This window comes from Lepus europaeus, chromosome 6 (genome assembly GCF_033115175.1).
Source record: "Lepus europaeus isolate LE1 chromosome 6, mLepTim1.pri, whole genome shotgun sequence".
In the NCBI taxonomy this organism is placed as follows: domain Eukaryota; kingdom Metazoa; phylum Chordata; class Mammalia; order Lagomorpha; family Leporidae; genus Lepus; species Lepus europaeus.
The window spans coordinates 77,673,997-77,693,184 of NC_084832.1; the positions used below are offsets into that span (position 1 = coordinate 77,673,997).

The 19,188-nt window shown below is 45.8% G+C and overlaps 1 protein-coding gene across 5 annotated transcripts in view; it reads left to right on the plus strand.

Annotated features, from left to right (window-relative positions):
- The first annotated feature begins 219 nt into the window (after positions 1-219).
- Positions 220-19,188, plus strand: part of KATNAL1 (katanin catalytic subunit A1 like 1) — a 112,122-nt gene continuing 93,153 nt past the window's right edge. For 2 of the 5 annotated variants that reach the window (XM_062194412.1, XM_062194416.1), the window contains exon 1: positions 220-310. The gene's annotated coding sequence lies outside the window, so the exon portion shown is untranslated. Of the gene's footprint in view, positions 311-592; positions 713-1,304; positions 1,433-18,590; positions 18,651-19,188 lie in introns of those variants that run through there. The other 3 variants (XM_062194413.1, XM_062194414.1, XM_062194415.1) reach the window with 3 other exon arrangements.

The following is a 19,188-nucleotide window of genomic DNA, read 5'->3' on the forward strand; positions in this document are numbered from 1 at the left end:
GCCCCTCAGAAACGGCCGGAGCCCCCGAGGCCACATCCTCCTCAATGCCGTCGTGCCACCCTTTGCCCACCACGCGTCCCCGCGCCTCCCTGACCACGAACCCCGACGCGCCGCTCGGGCTCCTCCCCAGAGCTGACTCAGAGCCCCTGCGCTCCCTCCCCGCACCGCCCCCGCGGCTGCCATGCCAACCGTACGCCGCCGCCACCGCCTCTTCACGCACGCCGCGAACTAACGGACTGTGCGGCGACGGCCTGCCCCCCCCACCCCGCCGGACCGCAGCATCAACGGTCCGCCGCCCTGCGGCACCCAGGTAATGAGCCCGAAGGACAGCAGCGCCAGCGGACAAGCAGGTGGCGGGTGCCCAGGAGGACAGCCTCGCTCCGTTTCCTGTGGCGGAGACGCCCCGGACAGTACGCGGCTGGGCTTCCCGGGCGCGAGCCGCCGTGCGGGGAGGGAGGGGCATCGAGGGGGAGCAGGGACAGGGCGCGAGGCTCGCTATGCATTCTGGGGATTGTAGTTCAATGGCCACTCGGGCCCACGGCCTTGGCGACGAGGCACGGACGGGGGAACTACAAAGCCCGGCGGCCCCGACCGCTGGCGAAGACCGATAAACTTTGAGCGGACCGGGAGAGAGAAAAATCTCTCTTTGTCTTGAGGGTGCTCTTGGGTGGTCGCGGAACTGGGCTGTATGCGCTGGGAAGGGGAAGTGGAGGTGAGACGTGGGCTTCCCGTCCTGTGGCGTGGCCCGCCCCGGCTGCAGGCGCCCAGACCCTCCCCGGCAGGGCCACCGCCCTGCGTAGGCTGGGGGATGAGCAGCCGCCCCCGCTGCAGGGCCTCGGGCCTTCGGCGCCGTTCACCCTCGCAGGTTGCTGCCTCTCGGTGCAGAACCGTATGTATGGCACGCATCGGATGTGAGACCCGAGGAACTTAATTTAACAGGCTCCTCTCCTTTCCAGGATACTTTGATTTCTAGGTGTTCCATCATGGCTGTATTCCAGTAGCTTAGCGGTGTTGGCTTATTAAAACCATCAGTGAGTGATTATTCAAAGGGCAGTAGTGCCGAAAGGTTAAGTGTGCACGTAGATTAAAAGCAAGTCGTCCTTGTTTGCTGGTGTCTGGTGTTTTTACTGTTTTGCATTTTAAGTGCAGGGTTGTGTAATGATCCCCTTAGCTCTCTACACATACTCTGCTTCTACTCTGAAGATTAGTTCAGCCTTAAGCTTCTGGTAACTTTTTAAAGCACTGACTTTGGGAGGTTTTTTTTTTTTTTTTTTAGCGCTAGGTGGTCCTTGTGGTTTTGTTTGCTTATTCAGGTGGTCCCCAGGAGCATTATGTAGAGTGAGAAAATGCCATGCTTGAATGCTCTGAAATGCACCGCTGTTTTTGCTTAAAGAAGCAATTTTGTAAAAGAAGGAGATGGAAAGTAGATTTGGTAAGACCCGGGTGGTGGTGGTGTTGGTGGGGCGGTGGGGTGGAGTGGGGGTGCCTGAGGCTGCATGTTACACGTTACAGAGATTGGAAAGTTTGTTGAGAACCTTTTGTGTGCCAGATATAATGCCCAGTGGTGAGAATAAAGAGATGAGTAAAATATGCCTGTGTCCTGGAGGGGCGAACGATGATGTCACCCCTCAGTGTGACGGATGTGTCTCAGATTGCTGTGGGAGCCCAGAGTGGCACTAGCTGAGCATGGAACAGCGGCGTTTATTAAAGCTTCAAGTGAGGCACTAGGCAAGGATGTTGCTTTGTAGGTGTGAAGTGGTTCCTAAGGAAACAGGCATAGAGACCTGGCCTGAGGTCCTGGCTGGTAAGTGGCAGCCTGTGATTTCCGTCCAAGTGGACCTAACTGAAGACGTAAATCATGGTTTCAGTCACCAGTTAGTTGAAAGATCCGGACTCTCCCGAGGAGTTCAGGGGAGGCCTTCAGTATGCTGTGACTTGACTTGTGTTAAGGCATTTGAGTGCATGCTCATTGGAGAGAGGACGAGGAAAGGTTTTCTTTGTGCATTGTGGAACATGAGTAAAGGAAAGATTTAAGAATGAATATTTTGTATGTGGGGATCCTTAAGGAATCTTCCTTTGAATGACCAGGCCCAGAGTAACTTACAGCGTAGCAGGAGAGACCAGATCTTAAAGTACTGGATACCAAAGTCGGAATTTAGGATTTTTAACGTGGAGCAATCATTGAAGAATTTCAGATAGAGTAGTGGCATCATCAGGTTTGTCTTTTTGGAAGGACAGTGCCAGCTCTGCAGTGAGGAGAATGGGCCTCGGGAGAGGAGAGCTCAGAGTGGCTTAGGGTAACCTGTTGTAGTGAGGAAAGAACCCAGTAGAGAAATGAAGAGATTCTGAACCAAGCAGCTGGGGCTACAGAAAGATCTGAGGAGCATTTAAGAGATACAGTTGACATATAACTTGGAAGTTTCGTTGTTGGCAGCCAGGAAGATTGGGTATCCTAAGATGTGGTGCTAGATTTCCGGGTGGGATGACAGGCTGGTGAAACCGCTGATTGAGGTGGGGAACAGGTTACTGCTGGGTGAAAGATGAGCCAGCTGAATTTTGAACATTTATTTGGGTTCCTGTGGGATGTTCGGGGTGGGGGTGCATTTGCATGCAGTGCGATCAGGGATGGATATTGAGGTTTGCATGTAGATTAGTGGCTGATATGCAGAGGACCAGTTCACCGAGAAGGAGTAGAAATGAAGGAAGAAGTTTGAATATACCACTCGGTTGAGGTGCTGTTGTTTAGGGATGTGTTGGAGGAGTGGGAGGAGAGCCCACGAATGAGACTGGAGGGAGGCACAGAGGGAGAAGTGCCAGGAGAGAGAACACACAAGGAAGGCAGGGGAAGTAACAAGCAGGGAGTGGTTCAGGAGGGCAGGGCAGGTGAAGACTGACAGGTGTCCAGGGGGTGTGGTGGCTGGAAGTTGTTTCAAAACTGCAAAAATGAAGAGGAGTCAGGGAGTGTAGGTTGCTTTGAAAAAGCGTGATTTCTGCTCATACATATACAAAAGAACCGACTAATGAGCCCCCCGCCATGTAGCTATCACCCAGCTTGAAGAATGAACGCATAACCAATTTTGTTTCATCCATAACCTCAGCCCCCTAACGTGGATTATTTTGAAGTTAAACTCACACATCATATCTGATGATCATTTCAATTATTACTATTTCTTTTTTTTAAAGATTTATTTATTTTTATTTGAAAGGCAGAGTTACAGAGGCAGAGGCAGAAAAAAGGAGAGAGGTCTTACATCTGCTGGTTTGCTCCCTAAATGGCTGCAATGACTGGAGCTGCGCCGATCTGAAGCCAGGAGCCTGGAGCTTCTTCTAGGCCTCCCATGAGGGTGCAGGGGCCCAGGGACTTGGGCCATCTTCTACTGCTTTCCCAGGCCATAGCAGAGTTGGATCGGAAGTGGAGCAGCTGGGACTCGAACCAGTGCCCATATGGGATGCCGGCACTGCAGGTGGCGGCTTTAGCCCATATGCCACAGTGCCATCCCCAGTTATTAATTATTTCTATACATGTCTTTAAATATTTCTCTTTTTTTAAATAGCTGTATCACTATCCTACTTTACAGTACTTCCTTAATATAAAATTTGTAGTCACATTTCTTTTTGAAAAAAATGTTTATTTTCACCTACTTTAAAGGCAGAGCATGAGAGAGAAAGAGAGAGCACTTTGATCTACTGATTCACTTCCTAGATGTTCCCAGTTGGCTTCCTAAGACTGGGTGAGCTTGAAACCAAGAGCCTGGAACCCCATCTGAGTCTTCCTTGGGTTGCAGAGGCCCAAGCTTTTGAGCCATCATTTGCTGCATCCCAGGACACAGTAACAGAAAGCTGGGTTGGAAGTGGAGTAGTTGGGATTCCAGCTGGCACTGTGATACAGAATGTGAGCACCCCAAGCAGCCACACTTCCCCCGCCATGCTGCACTTGTCCTGATGTTTATTAAAAAGATCTTGATTGTGAAGATATGGAGCAGTAACTAAAAAAATTTTGTAAGTTTTTTTCTGTTTTATAACAAGCTATTAAGGAAAGGACCCAACAAAGAAGGAATGTTTGAACCTGTAGGAGATGAAGAGAGCTCATAGAAGCCCCTGCAAATGTGGGAAGGGATGGGGTAAGCAGATGAAAGAATTGGTCTTGAAATGAGTTTGGCATGTCTGACAAGTATTAATTAAGTGTTAGTTCATTTATATCCCTGGGCAGTGTGCTGGTATTGGTGGGAGGAGAGTGCCCTGGGAAAGGAGAAAGTGCGAATGGGCGTAGGTAATTCTGGTTTGGGTGTCAAATGATGAGCTGATTTTCTCTTAGAGGTGAATGGGAGTAGGGATCAGCTGATAGGAGATGAGATTGGGGTAAAGGAGAATGACAGAGACTTGCCATAGCTCCATGGGAAAGGAGCTGACAAGTACAAGTGAGAATTGGTTTTGTTGAACAGAGATTAGAAATCCTTAGTTTTCCATGATAGCACAACATGAGGTCGTGTGATTTTACTCCTGCAGTTTTGATTGGTTTACCAAGGGAGAGCTTAAAATTTTGACAGAACCAATAAGCTTGATGTGTTGCCGAAAAGAAGAGAGTCCAAATCAAGACCCGATGATTCCATCATAAGCCACCCTAGATTTATTCACTGAGCTAACAATTACTGTCGGCTTTGTGTAAATATACCAGCTAAACTAAAACAACCCTTGCAGATCTTTTGGACGTGTGCTCTGTTTTCTCAGCATTTACAGTGCTGTTCTTGTATAGAAAACATTCCTGAAGAGTCATTTGCTGAATGCGGTGTAGCACAGATCTGCTGTCCGCACAACTCGTTTTCTGTGTAGTCACAGGGAACTTCTCAGACCCGTACTCTTAGCTCATGAGAGGTGTAGGTGCTATGTTACATGATTGTGGAAACGGTAACAGTTAGTGGAGGTAAACCTAAGCGCTCAGTAGCTGAAAGCGTTTTCTTTCCCTTCTCCCCTTTCTTGCCAACAGTGTGGCAGCACTGCCTGTTGTGTCTAACAGAAAGACTGGTCTGTGACTTTATCACACCGTATGAAGTAGATTGGTGAAGTAGTACTTACATGACAACATGGTTAGCTTCTAGAGAGGGATTTGTCCGTTATTCTTCCTCAGGGTTGGGCCTTTGGCCCAATAGTTAAGACACTGGTTAGGGTACCAGCTTCCCACACTGGAGAACTTGGGTTTGAGACTTGACTTTGGCTCCTGCTTCCTGCCGTTCGGACCTTGGGAGGCAGCAGTGATCGCTCAAGTAGTTGAGTTCCTGCCAGCCATATGGGAGACCTGGATCGAGTTCCTGACTCTCAGCTTTGGCCTCCTGGCCATTGCAGGCATTTAAGGAATCAACCAGCAAGTGGGAGCTCTTTCTAGGTCTCTCAACTAATAGATTAAAAAAAGAAGCCTCCTTAAATGCCATGAAGTGTTATTTTATGGGCCATTAATAACACGTTTGCCCTGTTTTCATCTTCAGATACATAGGAAGTTCTGGAAGATCCCAGAAGCTCTCAAATCTTCGCTGTCTGTATTCTCCTTTATGGATTAGGTTTCACTGAAACTTAAGCATATGTTTATAAATTATATATTTATATATATTTACTATAGTTTGAGTGAGATTTGGCTCCTGAACTCAGACCTTTGAATCTCAAAACTGAGGGTTGGCGGTACTTGGAGGGTGGAGGCGTGAGTCAGTGATGGTGCTCAGGAAGTGGGAGGTTCTTGCTCACTGAGGACAGGACTTTGGAAGAGCTGGTTATAGAAGCAGAGTTGGGCCTCGCCACGCTCTGCTTCCTGGCTTGCCGTGTGGTTCTTCCTCTGCACGTGCTCCATCCATACAATGCTCTGGTCTCACCAGGTGGCTGAACCAGTCGGACCTGCCCAATCTTGGACTGTGAACTTCCAAAACTGCGAGCTGAAATAAGCCTGCTTCCTTCATGAATAGCTTGTTACTGTTAGCTGTTCCGAAGGTGTGGAGGAGGCTTCTGCATTTGTTTTCCAGAAAACGGTTTAGAGAAACAGGATAGAGAAAGCCCAGGATGTTGTAGAACACAGAGCGCTCAGGGGTGCTGATGCAGGCCCAGAATGCTGGAATGCTGGAATGCTGGAATGCTCTTGGAGGTGTCCACGAAAGGCCATGGTGAAGAGGTTTCAGATGGAAATGAGGATTCTTCTGGGAACTGGACTAAAGGCCACCCTTGGTGCCTGTGACAGAGAATGGCCTTATTGTGCCTGTGTCCTGATAATTTTGTGGGAGGCTGAACTTAAAGATGGTGAACTGGTTTGGTGGAGGAGATTTCAAAACGGCGAAGCATGGGTGTTATTAGCTGTTGTTGGTAAGTTTTACAGTGAGCATCAGGAGCAGAAAGGAGCGGGATGGAAAGATTGGGTCAATTTGGAGCCTGGCCAGAGAAGGTAGGGAAAACGTGTTCAGTAAGTGCAGGTAAATGGAGTCGTGTTCTGATACACAAGATGATGAGAGAAAAACCTGAAGGTGTTTGGGAGCTCTTCATGCTGCCCCTTCTGTCCCAGGCCCAGAGGCCTGGAAGGGCAGACATGTTTTGTGCAAGTCTGGTGCACTTCCCGAGAGCTTGCCCAAAGTGACTTTGGGCTTCCTGTCCTTGTGCTCAGCTGGCAAAGTGCTGTGAGGCCCCGGCTCAGTTAGGTCCAGGCACAGCTCATGCTGGTGGCGGCCTTAGGTGCCGTCCACATAATGCTGATCTTGGAGACTTGCAGAGTGCAAGCGTTGTGAGGCTTTACTGGCTTCTACCAAGATTTCAGAGGAGAGCCTGGAAAGCCGGGCAGAGGTGTGCGGTAGGGTTGGGGCCCCTGCGTGGAGCCCTTAGTGGAACAGTGGAGTGAAGCGGATGTGGAGGCCTCAGGAAGGTAACGTGGTCAGCATGTGAAACGCTCATCTTGGAAAGCTACAGACACCTGTGTGCAGCCTCAAGGCTCGGCCATGTAGGCAGAGACTAACAGAGGCATGGAAGCCTCCTCTAGATTTCCAAGGATGTCTCGGACAGCCTGGGGGCCCAGGCAGCCCTGGTACGTGTACAGAGCTGCTACAGGAAGCCCCCATTAGGGAAGCCCATTAATGACATGTGGAGGCAGAGCTGTTACCTAGGCTCCCCACCAGGGCACTACCTAGTGGAGCTGCAGACGAGACCCTGACCTGTGGGAACTGAAGCATGGGCTGTGACCAGGAAGCCACGGGGGCGCGGCTGCTCCTGCCACAGTGCACCCCGGTTGCCAGACATGGAGCTTTAGGATTTAATGCTTGCCCTCCTGGGTTTCAGTCTTGCTTTGTTCCAATCAATCCTTTCTGTTTCCAAGGCTTCCCTGTTTGGAACGGAAATGTATACCCTGTACCTGTCCAGCCATTGTGTCTTGGAAAGTATGTTATAGGCTGCCTTGGGTCTCTGATGAGACTTTAGAATTTTGAGTGATGTTGGACCGAGTGTAGGCTTTGGGACTGTTGGGCTGGAATGATTGTGTTATGTGTGACTTTCAGGGAGACAGTGCTGGAATACTGTGGTTTGAGCAGGTGCTGGTGCCAGGATGGAGACTTGATTCTGTTGTGTTTGGGGGTTGGGCCTACTAGGTGGTCCTTAGGTCACTGAGGGCATGCCCTCAGAAGGTAGTTCTCATGGAGGCTTGGTTATAAAAGCAGATTTGGGCCCCACCACTCCCTCTGCTTCCTGGCTTGCTGTGGGATCCTACCTCTGCACGTGCTCCACCTTCCCAATCCTCTGGCCTCACCAGATAGCCAAACCAGTGGGGCATGTTGGAGCTTGGACCATGAACCTGCAGAGCTGTGAGCCAAAGTAAACCTCTTTCCTGCATTATAGCTTTTGTTGGTTGTTTCGCTGGAGTGATGAAAAGCTGACTAAAAACAGCAATTTTGTGTGCTCAGCATTGTTTTAAACACTTGTCTCTCTAATGGTAACTACACTTACATGGTGGATACAGGAAATTATGCGTTAGGATGCTTAGTCATGATCAGGTATATATGTACAGGCATTGGCAGATAAATTGAAGACATAGGTTGTGAAAGCAGTTAAAAAACTGCCAAGGTTGAGTATGGCAGCAGCGGCAGCTGGGTTCGGGGTTTCTAGCTGCTAGGTCAGTCCTGCTCGTGTGTCATGTGGTGCTGGTGTTTGTGTGACACCCACAGTGAGAACTGAAGGCTCTCAGCTGCTGTGTCATGCTCCCCAGGGTGGGGGCCAGTGAGCATGCTCAGTGTCTTCCTAAGTCCCGCCATGGGGAGCAGGAGGGACCAGAGTTCAGTTCCTGCCCCATCTCCACGTAAGACGTAAGCCCTTTCCCTGGAAAGTTGGTAACAAGGCTGTGTTCCAAACCCTGTGCGAGCCCACTTCCCACTGGCTGTGAAGATGACCTTCGTAGGCACCCGGGGCCACAGCACTGGTTTGTGCCACCACTCTGCACGCAGACCAGAACAGTACATGGGGCCCTAAGCCAGCCTTCCTTCCTTGCATCAAATTATGACCATTTTACTGATATTCTATCTCTGCTTCTGGTAGGAGATGGCTTAAGTAAATAACTTAAAAAAATGGAGTTTTCCAAGTTTCTTTTGTTAGGGATAGTTTGATTGTGGCTGTACTTAAAGGTATGGAAAATAAATCAGTGCTCTTTTAAGTCCTTTTCTTTGTTTCTGTTCATTAGTAATTGTTAAACGGCCTATTAAAAAGTGAATGTTGGGGGCTAGCACTGTGGCTTAGGGGGTAAAGCCACCATCTGTGGTGATGGCATCCCATATGGGTGCCTGTTCAAGACCTGGCTGCTCCACCTCCGATCCAGCTCTCTGCTATGGCCTGGGTAAGCAGTTAAGATGGCCCAGGTCCTTGGGCCCCTGCACCCACGAAGGAGACCTGGAAGAAGTTCCTGGCTTTGCATCAGCACAGCTCCAGCCATTGCGGCCATCTGGGAAGTGAACCAACGGATGGAAGACCTTCTCTCTCTCTCGCTCGCTCGTTCTCTCTGCCTCTCCTTCTCTCAGTGTAACTCTGACTTTCAAATAAATAAATAAATCTTAAAAAAAAAAAAAGTGAATGTTGGCCCTGACATTGTGACAGTGGGTTAAGCTGCTGCTTGTGATGCCGGCATCCTATATGAGTACGGATTCAAGTCCCAGCTACTCTGCTTCCTGTCCAGCTCCCTGCTAATGTGCCTAAGAAAGCAGTGGAAGGTAGCCTGAGTTCTTGGGCCCCTGGACTCATGTGAGAGACCCAGATGAAGCTCCTGGCTCCCATTTTGGACTGATACAGCCCTAGCCATCATGACCATTTTGAGAATGAACCAGTGGATGGAAGATCTCCCTTTCTCTCGGTAACGCTGCCTTTCAAATAAATAAATAAATAATTATTTTACTTGAGTGTTAGTTTAAAATCAGTTGAATATTCTTTTGGTATGAAACTTTTTAAGATTTATTTTATTTATTTGAAAGTCAGAGTTACACAGAGAGAGGAGGAGAGGCAGAGAGAGAGAGAGGTTTTCCATCTGCTGGCTCACTCCCCAATGGGCTGCAATGGCTGGAGCTGCACTGATCCAAGCCAGGAGCCAGGAGCTTCCTCCACATGGGTGCAGGGGCCCAAGGACTTGAGCCATCCTCCACTGCTTTCCCAGGCCATAGCAGAGAGCTAGATCAGAAGTAGAGCTGCCAGGACTCAAACCGGCGCCCATATGGGATGCCAGCACTGCAGGCATCAGTTTTATCTGCTATGCCACAGCACTGGCCCATGAAACTATTTTTAGTAAGTACTTTTTATAGTTTTTAATTTTGTATGAGTATTGTTTTTGTGTTTTATAGAGTTTTATGCTTAGTTACTGACCAACAACTGCATTTACTTCTTAAGTTAGTCTAGAACCCTTTAGAATGATGATTTTTTTGACATTTATCAAGCACATTTTCCTTGCATTTCAATTCAAGAGATGTGTATGTGGCTCTTTGCCATACATTGTACCATACCTGGCAGTACACAAACGAAACTTGACTCCTCTCTCAAAAGTTCTTCTGTTCTACTCAGTGCTCAATAAGTATTATGTCCTCACTCCTGTGTTGTGCAGGCAGATGATCTCCAAAAACAATGGATTTTTTTTAAAAAAATATTTATTTATTTGAAAGGCAGAGTTACAGAGAGGCAGAGAGAGAGAGAGAGATCTTCCATCCGCTGCTTCATCCTGCAGACGTCCGCAATGGCTGTAGTTGGGCCGACCCAAAGCCAGGAACCAGGAGCTTTCTCCGGGTCTCCCATGAGGGTTTAGGGGCCCGAGGAGTTGGGCCCTCTTCCACTGCTTTCCCAGGCCATAGCAGAGAGCTAGATCAGGAGTGGAGCCGCCAGAACTTGAGCTGGCGCCCATATGGGATACTGGCATTGCATGAGATGACCTTACCCACTATGCCATGGTGCTGCCCCCACAATATATTTTATTTTATAGTTTTCACACATTTGAGGGACAAATATAACTTAATCTGCTGTAGTTTAGTACCATGTTTCCTTATTCTCATTTATTTCCCCTGTTCCTGTAGCTGTCTTCATATTTCAGTATCTTTTTTTTTTTTTTTTAACTTATGTCTTCTTTCCATTTTCCTTGGCAATTAGAGAAATGAGAGAGGGAATCCGTGTTTTTTCTTGCCTACTTGTGGGAGAGTATGTGGTATTTAACACATACTTCCTGGGATGGATATAGTTATTTTTGTGCTCTTATCTCCTTTGCATTTTTGCACATTCTTCGAAGTTAAGAATTACTTTGATAAATCCCACATGTCTTTACATAGTTTCTTACATACACATAGTCCCTCCGATGTGGTATGTGAGTGTCCCAAGTGGCAGGTAATCCACCATGCCAACAAGGCCTGCTCAAGCATTTTCTTATGCATATGTAAAGTCTAGACATACTGGTCGAATTCAGTGTGGCGCAGAGTGCTGAAAATTGAACTTGATTTGTTGTTTGGCTACCACTGTTCTAACTAGTGTCTCCACCTCTGGTGGAGTTCACGTTGCTGAAGTGGAGGCTGCTTCATCGTTTGTCATTCTTTCGTTCTTTTTTTTTTTTTAATTGTCAGTGTTTTATAAAATATTTATTTGTTTATTTTGAAGTCAGAGTTGGAGAGAGAGAGAGAGAGAGAGAGATCTTCCATCTGCTAGTTCACTCCCCAGATGACCTCAACTGTGTATTTTTTTTCCTAAAGGATTATTTATTTGAAAGGCAGAGTGCTAGAGTAATGGGGAGGAAGAGGAAGGGAGGGGAGGGGAGAAATCTTCCATCTGCTGGTTCACTCCCCAATGTCCTCATCAGCTAGTGCTGGGCCAGGCTGAAACTGAAACTCCATCCAGGTCTCCTGTGTAGGTGGCAGGGGCCAAAGTTCTTGGGCCATCATCTGTTGCTTCTCAGGTGTGTTAGCTGGGAGCTGAATCAGAAGCAGAGAAGCCAAGACTGGATGGAGCATCCTAAGTGGTAGCTTAACCTGCTACACCCCAACATCCTCCCTAGTGATTGTATATCTTAATGTTACAAGTTATTTTTGTTTTTCAGATATGCTTATTGACTTTTTAATGTCCTTATATTTTTAAATGTACTTATGTCATGATAGCTATCTAGTAGATTATGAAGTGTTTTAGATAATTGCATTTATTTTTCCTTCTGTTGTATCATTTGTCTCTCTCTCATGGTGAATTGTTTTCTTTGGGCCTTGTAATTCTAGATGTAACCTCGGTAGAAATACTGTGAGTCAAGGACATATTCTGTACTTTTGTGTTTATTTCTGTGAAGTGCCTTATAGAGAACTGATGAGCGAATAAACACAGTTTAGTATTTATATAAGGAGCTACTTTACTACCTAGCACTGAAAAGCAAGAAACTATAATACATGCGAGGACACAGTTGAATCTCAAAAATAGTATTCTAGGGCCGGCGCCGTGGCTCACTTGGTTAATCCTCCGCCTGCAGCGCCAGCATCCCATTTGGGTGCCGGGTTCTAGTCCCGGTTGCTCCTCTTCCAGCGCAGCCGCATGAGAGACCAGGAGGAAGCACCTGGCTCCTGGCTTCGGATTGGCGCAGTGCTGGCCGTAGCGGTCATTTGGGAAGTGAACCAACGGAAGGAAGACCTTTCTCTCTGTCTCTCTCTCACTGTCTAACTCTGTCAAATAAATAAATAAATAAAACACAGTATTCTAAATGCAAGAAGTCAAACATTGTGTGTGATTCTATTTATGTGACATTCTAGAACAGACAAAGCTGTGGTGCCAGATGAACAGAAGAATCCCTGGTGAGGGTTGGGACTGACTCAGAGTGAGGGAGGTGCTCTTTACCTCCACTGTGGTGATGGTTCTGTGGTTCTACGTTGTTTCAAAATTTACCAGCTTGTACACTAACGACACGCGCACTTAACTGTATGAAAATTAGACTTCAGTAAAGTTGGTTTTATAAAAGGCAGAAATCAGAGCAGAGAATCCTCCAGAGGAGAAGTCCTGACTGGGAGGGCCACCAAGGGTCCTTTTGGGGAGCTGGCAGTGTTTTCCGTCTTGGTGTGGGGTTACTTGAGTGTGTATAATGTATGTGCACAACATAAAAATTAGTTGAGCTGTTTGCTTAAGACTTGTGTGCTCTATGCGCTGTATACCTCAGTAAAAAAATGAAAAAGGGAAAAAAGTTCTAGATAAAGATTAGAATATAAAGTTGAGAAAAATAAGAGAAGATAGGACAAACAGAGGAAGGGCCTAGGACGTGAGGACTTGAGTCAGAGGTGGGGCAGGGAGCAGGCGTTTGGCCCAGCAGGGCAGATGCCAGCTCTGGTTGCTATGCAGTTTCCCTCCTGTGTAGACCCTGGAGTCACCGGGTGGCAGTTGAAGTGATTGGATCCCTGTCACCCATCTGGGAGACTGAATTTAGCTCCAGGCTCTTGGCTCTGGACCTGGCGGCTGTGGGCATTTAGAGTGAACAAGCAGATGGCAGCTGCCTGTCTCTCAGTCTCCCTTCCTCCCTCTCTGTCTTCGCATCTTTCTTAAAAAACAAAGCAAAACAACAGCAACAACAAAACCCATTTTTTAAAAGTGTTTTAGAAGGAGAGAACAGAACAAATGGGAAATTAGTGGTGAAATGATGTCTTAATTTCTTCAACAAATGAAGACAAACAGATCCATTTTGAAGTATATCGTCAGAAATTGTAGAAAACTCCGGTCAAAGAGAAGCTCCTGCAAATTTCCAAGAAAGAGGAGAAACTGGGGCTGTATAAAGGATCTGGAATTTGACTTTGTTTTCTCAACCTAATAGTGAAACCTAAAAGCAATGACTTTGCAATTCTGAAGAAAACTTATTTCCAGACTGGATTTAATAGCCAGCTGAAGTGTCTCTGCAGCGTGAGGGTAGACTGAAGGCATCCTCCGACACGTTAGTACTCCCACCTGTGCAAGCAAGTGAGCTCTCCGGAGGACCAGGGGCGCAACCCAAGACCGAGGAGGACTTGTGACACATCTGAAGGGGCAATGTGGGCGATACCCGGGGCTCCCAGGGTGCAGGCAGGGGTCAGGCCGAGCTGCCTCTGAGGGCAGCTCCAGAGCAAAGGTCAGGTGTGCTTACAGCCTTGGAGGATTGAGTATCTCTTTCTGGAACAAAGGGTAGGCACGCATACTGTTCTGTATGATGGAACCAGGTTCTGTGAGCTCTTACAGTTCAACCTACTGTGTATGCAGATGATACCTGGCCCCTTTGAATGGCCCTGTGGGAATTGGGGTTTGGGGAGCTGGTGTGGTGTGCAGGGGTAATACCTTGGGTTAGGTTGTCTTCCGGAAGCTTTATAGTTCTAATTCTTATGCATAGGACAATAATCCATTTTAAGTTAATTTTTGTATATAATGTAAAGTAAGGGTTGAGTTTGAGTTGGTTTTTTTTTTTTTTTTTTTGGTGGTCTATGATATCCAGTTGTTTCAGCGCCCTTTGGTTGTCCTTCCCTCATTGAATTGCTTCGACACCTTTGTCAAAGATTAATTGGTTGTAAGTGTAATGGCTCTATTTCTGGACTCTGTTCGTATAATCCCCAGACTATCTTAATTGCTGTAACTTTCTCTATAGTAAATATTGAAATCAGTGTGAATCCTTCTGTTTTAATCTTTTTTCAAAACTGTTTTACCTATTTATATCTTTTGTACTTCCATGTGAGTGTTAGAATCAGCTTTTCATTTTTTACAGAAATACTGTTGAGACTGTAATCATTGACTCTGCGTTTTCAAGAGAATAAACATTTTACCCATATTGAGTGTTTTCAGTGCATAAAAACAAGCACACATGTGTGTAGCCATTAAGGGGTGGGAGTAAATATCCTGGCCTTGTTCTTGACCTTAGGGGAAGAGCACTGAGTCTTTCTCAGTGAGTATGAAGCTAGCTGTAGATATTTCAGGGGTGCCTTTAACTAGGCAGAATAAATTCTCTTATTTTTTTAATTTTTATTTATTTGAAAGAGAGACCAGCGATATCTTCTATCTACTGTTTGACTCCCCAAATGCCTGGAACAAATGATGCTGGGGGCAGGCTGAAGCCAGGAGCTGGTTCCTCAGTCGGGGGTGGCAGGGCCCCAACTTCTTGAGCCATGACTGCTGCCTCCCTGGGTGCACACTAGCAGGAAAGTGGAATTGGAAGTGGAGCTAAGACTTGAGCCCTGCACTCCCACACGGCATGTGAGTGTCCAAAGTGCCTTAACTGCTGTGCCAGTTGTCTGCCCCAGGGTAAGCCTTCTTGAAGGAATTGTGTTGAATCGTCCACACCCATTGGGATGATCACGTGATGCTTCCATTATAGTCTCTTAAAATGCAAACCATCTTGTATTCTTGAGGTAAACCCCACTGGGTTTATATATATTATATATTTTATGTATGTATTACTGGCTTTGTTTAGCTAAGATTGAAGGATTTTTGTAGCTGTGTTCATGAGGGATATTGATATGTAATTTCTTTTGAAGTCTTTATCTGGTTTTGTTATCAGGTTAATGCTGGCGTTAAAATGAGTTGAAAGTGTTCTACTTTTATTTTCTGGACTACTTCGTTTAGAATTTTTTTTTCTTCCCTAAGTACTTGGTAGAATTTACTAAGTGAAGCCATCTGGGTCTGGAGTATATTTTTAGGAGAGGGGAGATTTTAAGTTACAAATTCAGTTTCATTGACCAATAAAGGACTACTCCAAATAACTACCATTGCTTTTGAGTGCACTTAAGTATACTAGGACTGTCAGAGAATCTGTCCATTTCATTAAGCTCTCTTTGCCTTTTGCTATCTCTAAGGTTTTTAGTGATAGTTCCCCTACATTTCTAGCTTTTGTAATTTACATTTTTCTCTCCCTTTTCTGTCCAGTCTTGCTAGAGGTTTATTCATTTTATTGATTTTTCTGAAGAACTTACTTTTGGCCACATTGAAATTTTCTGTTGTTTTTCTGCTTCTAATTTTGTTGATTTCTTCTTTACATTCTTCCTTCTGCCTCTTTTAGTTTTAATTTGCTTTCCTCCCTAGATTCTGCAGACAAAAGTTCAGGGAAGGAGGTAGCAAATTGCAGTCCAGGGGGCCAAATCTAGCCAGCTGATCTTGAATGGCCCATGAACTAGGAATGACTTGCATTTTTAAACAGTTAAATCAAAAGATTATTAGTTTGTGAGATGTGGAAATTAAGTGAAATTCAGATTTCATTGTCCATAAGTAAAGTTTTACAGCAATATAGCAACCCTTAGTTGTTTCTGTATGAGTACTGCAGCTACTGTTGGGGGCATTGTAATTGGTGTCTCGAGTGCATACTCAGCACTGTGTGTGTTGCTTTATTTTTGGATCAGTCCATACCCATGTGTCCAAACGAAACTTAAAAAAACTGACTTGGGATGTTACACTTTTATTTTTTTTTATTTTTTTTTATTAACTTTTATTTAATGAATATAAATTTCCAGTGTACAGCTTATGGATTACAATGGCTTCCCCCCCCCCATAACTTCCCTCCCACCCACACCCCTCCCCCCTCCCGCTCCCTCTCCCCTTCCATTTGCATCAACATTCATTTTCAATTCTCTTTATATACAGAAGATCAATTTAGTATAAAGATTTCAACAGTTTGCACCCACACAGAAACACAAAGTGAAACATACTGTTTGAGTACTAGTTATAGCATTAAATCACAATGCACAGCACATTAAGGACAGAGATCCCACATGAGGAGCAAGTGCACAGTGGCTCCTGTTGTTGACCCAACAAATTGACACTCTAGTTTATGGCGCCAGTAACCATCCTAGGCTGTCGTCATGAGTTGCCAAGGCTATGGAAGCCTTCCAAGTTTGCCGACTCTGATCATATTTAGACAAGGTCATAAAAGACAGAGTGAGGATAGTAACCAATGATCCTAAGAGTGGCATTTACCAGGTTTGAACAATTATACAGGATTAAGTGGGGAAGAGGACCATCAGTACACACAGGTTGGGAGTAGAGCCATTGGTGGTAGAGTAGAGGTTATGATTACAAAGGAATGAGGCCCAAGTGCACTAGACAGGGTCTAGAACAAAGGACAGAGTCATTATTAGAGGATCTAAGAAAGGTGCCGTCTAAGCTACAATTAAGTTTTCTGATTGAGAGGCAAATAGAACCTGACAGAAGGGGCTTGATAATAATCTGGTGGGCTTTAGGCCTTGTAAATTCAGAGGCCCAGACCTATCTATCTCTTCACATGGGGTATATCCTAAGGGAGGTGTGAACCTCCTAGGGGAAGGCACTCTGTTGACTTTCATTACTTGGCTGGCCTGGGAGGAGAGCTGGCCAGGTAAAGGCAGGTGGCGTCTCTAACAAGAAATTTACAGTACTGCCTGCAATGTTGCTGACCCTACTTGACCATCCCCTCAGCTGCAGGGGTCACTTTGGAAGTTGGGCTGAGTGAAGGGCTTTTCAGCTTAGAGCCAATAAGATCTGTGGCTCTGACCTGGGCATCCTTCGACTCCAGGGCAGGTCCATTTCCAGTGATCCAACTCTTGGCAGAGCTGCCAGGGCTCTTCACAAGCTGACTTCTGCTGAAGCCCAGGCTTACCACATTGAAAGCCACTGCAGTGGACTGGCCTGTTGGGTCTCCTTGAGGGCAGATCACTGTACAGATCAGCCATTAATAGGCCTGCCACCCATTGCTTCTGATGCCGAGCTTTCTTTTCCTCCTGGTTTGTGTTAAAGCAGACCAGAAGATGCAAGTCAAGGGAGTGCCCGTTTCCCATCTCTAATCTTTGGTGGCCTGAACTACAAGTCTATAGTCACAGGCATGTTCTGTAGTAGTTTTTCTAAGGTAGACAATGCCCATGAGGAAAATTATATTCTCACTTTAAAACTTTCTTTCCCTTTGGTCTGAAAGGGAGGTTTTTTCTACTTACTGTATACTTCACTGATGGCGAAGTGAATCTAGCTATGAGATTATTATTTGAGTTCTTATTTTGGCTATGCTATTGCAGAAAAATGTTAGCCATCTCTTTTATAATGTCTAAAGATTAAATTGTGCATCCTACAGATTCCTTCATAATAGAATTAGTTTCCTACCTTGAAGAGAATAGAGAAATGAAAGAACAAGTTGGGCTTAGAATAGAGAAATGAGGGAGCAAGTCCTAGATCGCTTGCTGACAATAGCAATATCACATGAATACTTAGCAAACCGTTTCAACCATTAGATAACAACTTAAGAAAACATTTACCAGAAGGCAAGCGGAAAGAGGAGGCTAGAGGGAACGAGGCTTGGAACTCCGTGGGGAAAAGTTCACCAGGCTGACTAGAAGAGAGAGAAAAAAAAATAAAAAAAGTGACTGATACGGACACAAGTTTCTCTCTCTCCGCTCACCTCTCACAGGCGAGCAAGACAGAGCAGGCGCCATTTTGGACATACGTCATAAGCAGGGCGACCTCAGGTCTGCACGGGCCCTGAGCCTAGCAGAAAGACCTGACTCTGGGGGGAGGGGTGAAATAACAGGAGATTAGCATCTAACTTGGCAACCCAGTGGGAGACTGCAGGAGAATTGGAGCCCACACTGAGGACAGCAGAGATTCCCTGTGTGGTCCTTGGGAAAGAGCTTCCAATCTCTGGCTCCTGTGGGTATATCATTTGCCTGCTAACTACCTCCAATTACGTTCAGCTGTGCGGAATTACTTCCCTTTTAAATCAAAAAAAGAAAGAGAGATTTACCACACCTAACCTGGGAGTGTCATCCTTGACACACCCTCAACCCTGAGGAACCAAACACAGCTCTCAGTCCACACTCATCTCAAGCCTCTAAGGCTCCACTGAAAGCAGACAGTCCACTTAATATAGAGCCATAGTGTAACAAGAAAAAACACCACAGTGAAGAAACCAAATATCTCCAACATGCCAAACAACAAACGCAAAAACCAAGCTAACGGGATGTTACACTTTTAAAGCACAGTGGGCGTGGACTGTTGGGTTAGATGTCTGTCATGCAGTGACACTTCAGCTGTGCTGAGGCAATACAGTATTCACAGACGTCACCAGACTAAGCATGTATCACAGTGTAGAAACCTTCGAAAGGAATATAAAATGACAAAATGAGAACGAGGCCGCACTCAGAAGAAATTTCCACGTGGCTCATTTTTTAGCCAGACAAGGAAGTCATTTATGCATGGTAAGTTATCTAAATCATGTTTGGTTGCAGCAGGCACAGAATTGTGTCTGGAGAAAATAAACTTGTTTAAAACCATTAGCCTTTTGGCAAGAACAGTTGCTCAAAGAGTTGGGGACATCAATAATCAATTTAAAAACAAGGCAAATGATTTTGAGTGGTTTTCCTTGGCTCTTGATGAGTTGACAGATGTTACCAATAGTGCTCAGTTGTTGTTTATTTGAAAAGTCAATGCTGAGTTTGAAGTTATTGAAGAATTAGTGTTAATGAATAGTTTGTGTGGAACAACTACAGACAAGAATATTTACAAAGATTTAAGAAAACATGATTTCTGTACAAGCTGAAGTGGATCGGAACTGAGCTATGTAACTGATGGCGATAGAAGGCTGTGGAGAACAGGTGGACACGTGTATAAAGCTGTGAAATGTAAGCCGTTCGAAGTCTGTGGCTAGTTGTTGCTTCCTTTCTGAGGGATTTTGCCGGGACTGTTTGAATCCATCATGTGATACAGAGCCACCAGTGTCGACATTTGCTCTTGTGG